The sequence below is a fragment of the Mus caroli genome, unplaced genomic scaffold (assembly GCF_978045245.1).
Source record: "Mus caroli unplaced genomic scaffold, Mus_caroli_1 scaffold_4, whole genome shotgun sequence".
NCBI classification, from domain to species: domain Eukaryota; kingdom Metazoa; phylum Chordata; class Mammalia; order Rodentia; family Muridae; genus Mus; species Mus caroli.
In genome coordinates this window covers 115,985,515-115,991,721 of record NW_028227259.1, presented here as the reverse complement: position 1 = coordinate 115,991,721, position 6,207 = coordinate 115,985,515, and positions in this window count along the sequence as shown.

Here is a 6,207-nt window from a genome sequence, read left to right as displayed (position 1 = left end):
TCCTGTGGTCTGATCTGGTAAGGGAGTTCTGCAGAGGCTGTTAGGTAGGCCATCTGTAGCTCCTCCACTCTGCCTTCCCAGAACATTCCAGCCTAAGGTCTGAAGCTTTCTCTGTGCTTGACCCTGGTGGAAAGGTCCTGCCTAAGGTCTAATCATCTCACTCACACGGGGGCAGCTTTGATCCAGCCACAGAGCAGCCTCATCTCTGCCTGCCTCCCACAGAGTTCTACTCAGTTATCCGAGCATCCCAGCCTCCGAGTCACGTGACCTCAATGGACCCCCCTCCCCTCTTCTCTCACCTTCTGCCCTTTCCCAGATGCAGTCAGCCTATCTTGGGGCTTCTCTTAGGAATGAGAAACCTGGAGCTGCACAGGTTGGTGAGTATGGGGAGGATGGGTGGAGGGAGAGGCAGAGGGAGGGCCTTTGTCTTCCTTGGCTCCCAAGACTGTGGGAGCAACAGATCAGGGTGACAATTTCTCAGAAACCTGAGTCCACCTGTCCTGAATACCTACATCTGTGAAAACAGCACCTGGCTCCCATCTTTCTTCCTGAGGAATCTCCTTCTACATCAAGACACTGGTGATGGCCCTGCCTATGGTGACCGCCCTGCCCACGGTGTCAGTCCCGCCCATGGTGACAGCCCCACCCACAGTGACAGACCCGCCCATGAAAGTAGCCCCGCCCACCTCCTGCCCCCTCTACCAGAATACAGCAGTGACCACCTCTTCCAAAGTTAGGGCAGTTACTCAGAATCTGGTGAGCTCTGCAGCTGAGTCAGACTCCCCTGCCATCCTGAACTCCCCAGTCCCACCCCCAGCTCCAGAATAAGGCAATTAAGTCGTTAGCTTCCAGGACCCAGAGGTGGCAGTCACATAAAGATGAACACAAACAATCTTATATGTAATTAGAAACTCCACCTTGTTTTCAAATCGGTGCCATCCAGACTGAAGATTATTTTCTGCTTGATATAATTCTAATTGTGATCCCTCCTCCTGACTTTACACAACTTGGGGGGGGGTAAAGGCTTCAGTGATAATTTGGGGAGTGAAGGGATTAAGACCTCTGTTCACACTTTTCCTCCTACACGTATTGGACCAAAGCCCGTCTGCAGCAGATGCTCCGTTCCAAGGGCGCATTAGCAGTCAGGTGGCCCCAGCCCCGTGTCCTGAGGTCAGACACATTCCAAGGACTGTCACGGTCAGCTCTGGGTTCCACAGGTCCCACGAATCTAGCCCAGCGCCTTCTTAACAGCCAGGCACAGCCATCCTTCTGGAATACCTGCCTTCCCCGTCCATCATTTATCCCAGTTGTTGCTGACTTCCTTTGTGAGCCTCCCTCATCCCAGGCTCAGTCTAGAAACTAGAGAGTCTGTATTTCAAACTGAGTGCCACCCCACAGCTCCTGCCTCCCCACAGGTCTTTGACTCCAACAGCTGGCGATGGCTCCTCTTCACCCTATGTCTCCCCCCTTCACCCACCCTCACTGCATTAACCACTCTCCATGCCAAATCCCAGAACAGATGTGGTCCCTGTGGAGACTGTGCCAGTCCTGGTCCCTCCAGCCTCTGGGCCTGTGTCTCAATATCAGGTTTCCCAGCCAGGGTCAGCTCACTAACAGCTAGAGGCTTCAACACTGTTCCTAGTCGAGAAAATATACTTATTCCCAGGCCCAAAGGGAGCACTTGGCTGCCCGTGGGCAAGTGCCCACTTCCTGGCTCACGCCTGCCATCTATTGCTCTGGTCAATTTTTTCCTAGTCCTTTTTACAACATGATCACGTGTATTTGCTGTGTTTTTAGCTTCCTCCTGATGCCTAATGTCCTGTTGGTGCTTACCCCACTAAAGGACTAGAACCCTCCATAGCCTGGAGGACCCAGCACACAGTAGGTCAGCACACAGTAGGTGCACAAGAAGCAGTCATTCAAAGGGGCTGTGGGTAGTGCATCTCTTCACTCTTTGGAGAAACCTTTCCTGAACGACTGCAGGCTCTTTCCCCGAGACTCCAATTACACATTTATGAGTGATCAGCGTCTGAAGTTGGCAACTGAAGCTTAACGCAAAGATAAACCAACCGCCATTAAGGATGTTTGGTGGCCACTGGGGTGGATCAAGTAGCTAATCACCCACCGCACTGCAATTAAGCCAATTAACTGCTTAGACATATGCTGAGCTGTTACCGGCTTCCGTTGCTGGGCATCTGTGAAGTTTGTGCAACTTATTTACGGCCTGGGCTTTCTACTCACGGACAGTTACCAGGAGGCACGGAGGCAGTACACTGCACTTCTCAACCCTACAAAATAAAGTTGTTCTTTGTCCTTTGGACGATGAGTCATACTCTCTGAGGTCACAGGTGTGTGTGTATGTGTGTGTGTGGGGGGCGTGTCTTCTTTTGGTCCCAAGCATTTTGCAGGGGTAGTGTCCTTGAAGTTCTATGAAGTCCTGCTGGGTGCATCTTACTCACAAGGAAATGACTCAGAAAGGGCAAGTGACATGCTCCAGGTAACACAGCCCAGAAGTGGTACAGTAGGGATTTGAACCCAGCTCTGGCTGAGACTCTGTCCTCTATCCCATGTGTTTTCATACCCCATGTGTTCTGTGCTTCCCTCCCAGTGCCAGCTGGCGATTACAAGATCAACCCATGGCTCTGTAGCAACCCTCCCACCGCCTCTGCCCAAGCAGCTCCAGGTGCATCATGGGCTCCCATAAGACAGCAGATCCGTGGCTGAGGGTGGAGACTGGACAGCTGGATGGGACTTCAAAAACAGAGGCAGGTGTCAGCTTCCGAGTTGTCCCCACAGCACTCAGGACCTGCCCTAGCCTCAGCTCCACCGGGCACCACAACTACATGGGACACAGAATGGAGTCTTTCAGAGTTGACAGCACATCTCTGATCTTCCATAATGATGAGAAGAGGGTTGCCTGAGAAAGTCTTTGTGGCAGCCAGAGTGAGAAAAGGAAAGAGAATCACAAGCACGGGCTCCAGCCAGACACAGGTGCTCCCATTGAGAGCACAGCCAGACACGGGTGCTCCCATTGAGAGCACAGCCAGACACAGGTGCTCCCATTGAGAGCACAGCCAGACACAGGTGCTCCCATTGCAAGTATTACATTTTGGGGGGTCTTGATAAGATACTCTTAAATTAACTACATTAATTGAACCATGATGCAGGAACGTTCTAGAAGTCCTGTTCTCTCATGGTAGCTTAAGGTAGGTGCTCTCACCTGCTAAGCTCTTCTCTCTGTTTAGCATCTGCGTGTCATTCTATTCTGATACATCGGATCGAGACCTGTGATGGCCAACCTTGATTGCCAACTATGGGATTCAGAATCGCCAAGGAAACAAATCTCAGGGTATGTCTGGGAGGGGTCTTTCTAATTAGCTTCAGTGAAGTGGGAAGACCTGCCCTGATGCAGGCAACCTCATCCTATAAGCTGGGTTCCCTGGCTGAATAAAATGGAGAACTGGCTGAGCCCCAGCATCTGCCTCCCCGCTTCCTGATTATGAAGCAGTATGGCCAGCTGCTTCACTCTCCTACGGCCATGCCTTCCCCACCAAGATGGGCTGCGACCTGCAACTGTAAGCCACTTCCTCCTCCTCCTGCTCCTCCTGTTCCCCCTCTCCTGCTCCTCCTCTTTCTCCTCCTGCTGCTGCTGCTCCTCCTCCTTCTCCTCCTCCCCCTTGCTGTTTCTTGTCAGGTGTTGTGTCCTAGCAGGAATACAAGAAACTACTACATGACTCACCGCCACCAAACTTTCCCCGTGGGCGAGCACGTCACTGGTTTCCAATTTTCTTTCCTGTGCTTGTTAACAAGGTCGCTTTTCTTGAGAATATCTGTCTAACCAGAAGTGGAAATGTGGCCCAGTGGTGGATTTCTGAAAATGGCCTATCCAGGATGCTGGGACAGCACATTTAAAGGGACTATGGGTCCGCTAAAAATGCTCCCTAAGGAAAACGACCCTTGAACAGAGCCTCTGGGAGGACACAGAGAAGATATAGAGGCTGCCTCTCTCTCTCTCTCTCTCTCTCTCTCTCTCTCTCTCTCTCTCTCTCTCTCCCCTCACACAAAGGTAACAAAAGATTAGGGAGCTTCAAGGTGCCAACCAAAAACATTTGTTCTCATAATTCCCAGAAAACCCGCAGGCTGCCCAGAGCCCCACATCCCTGCAAACAGTGCATGCTTCAATCTGTTCAATCTGTCCCTGTTCCTACAAGTTGTTCTTTTGCTGGTGACCACTATCTGGTGCTATGTGCTTGTCTGGACACCCTTGCTTTATATATGTACACACACACACACACACACACACACACACACACACAGAGAGAGAGAGAGAGAGAGAGAGAGAGAGAGAGAGAGAGAGAGAGTAGACCATTGTCAGAGTGCTTTCCCGATGCACAGAGCTCCGGGCCCCATCCTCAGCAGCACACAAACCGGGCATGGTGGTGAATGCCTCACCATGGTATTCAGAAGGTGGAGAAACACAACCTCAAGATCCATCCTTGACTGCACAACAAGTTTGAGGCCAGCCTGGGTTTTATGAGACCTGGCTTCAGACAGCTAAAAGCAAAGACCAAGAAATGAAGCCCAGACAGCATTCAAGTACTTGGATTTTCAACTCAGCTCATTCCTTGCTTTCTTAGCAGCACCGAGACCCCACACTCTACTGATCTGTGAGCCCTGGTTGCTCTTCCGATTTCTAAATCTGTACATATGTTCATTGTATAGGCTTAATCGATGTCTGTTTTCCTTGGTAGCTTATTGTTTTGTCTCTATACTTAGACAGCAACACCCCTGGTGTTCAGGGTTACCTGTGTTATGAACCCTTCTGGCCAGGTCAAGCTTTCTGCTTCCTGGTGACTCCAGCCCTTCAGGAGTCGACTTTGCCAAATGAGTGTGGAGAAAGCTTAACTCCAGATTTGTCCTCTGATATGTCAAGAACTGTCTCTTGCTGTCTGTGGGGTGATCTTTCCAGCTGAGTCCAAACACGGCCTTTATTACACACCGATCCTTGAAAATCCTCAGGATGGTTTCTAGATGGCCCCATGTTTGCAACTAATGAGCAAAGTGTCTCTAATCCCCCCAGACTACACTTGCTGGAGCCCAAACTCCCTCTGAGAGGGGCTCTTCCTGAGTTACCAGCCAACCAAATCAGCCACCCACCCACCCACCCAGCCACTCACCTGCTTACCTGTCCTCCCATCTGCTCACCCACCCATCCATCCTTCCATCTTTCTGCCTACCCTCCCTTTCTTCCTTCTTTCTGTCCATTCATTATTCATTCAACTATCATATAACCATCTGCCTATCCTCCCTCCTCCCTACCCTTCCTCCCTCCCTTCCTCTCTGAATTCTTCCCTCTCTCCTCCATACCTCCTCCCTACCCTCCTCCCCTTCCTTCCTTCCTCCCTCTCTCCCTCCCTCCCACTTAATCCTTCCCCTTGCCATCCATCCCTTATCCACCCCTCCTCCTTCCCATCCTCCCTTCCTTCCTCTTCCCTTCCTCTCCTTCCTCCCACTGTCCTCTCAGTATGCTTACTGTGTCTCTTTCTCCAGATCACCAATACAGAATCAACTTCACTGTGTCATTCTGTGCCAGGTGCTACACAGGTGCTACACAGGTGCTACACAGGTGCTACAAGGGGCTACACAGGTGCTATGCAGGTGCCACACAGGTATTGTACAGGTCACCAATGAGTAAATGAACTTAGAGAAGCCAACCCCTGCCTGGTGTCCCCTAGGGAGCACACTGTGACATTCTGCTCAGGATGCCTGTGCTTCAGCTGTAGCAGCACCAAGTCTTCTGAATGATCACGGATCCGCATTTCATACGCCAAAAAATGTGGCTCATGGGTGGGGGCCTTGGTGGCCCAGAGTCTGCTTCTGATTGGAGGAGACCGGAGGCAGGTCACTGTGTTGGAGTGTGAACTAAGGCTTTCCCTGGAAGCAAATGAGAGGTTTTCTTTTTCACTTCCCCTCTTCAGCAGTTCAAATCCCCATGTCCTGGGATCCTCCAGACACACGGCCCATTTGTACGCAGCGCGACCAGACCTTCCGTGTTCAGAGGAAGGGCTCCAGGGCTTCAGGCAGCTTCCCTGGAGACTTGTAGGCAACAAGAGAAGAAAAAGGCATCAACACCCTTCAGATCGCCTTCTGGGCTCAGAGCTTCAGCAAACCTCACCATCTGTCCACTCGAGCGCGTTCCAAAGTTTT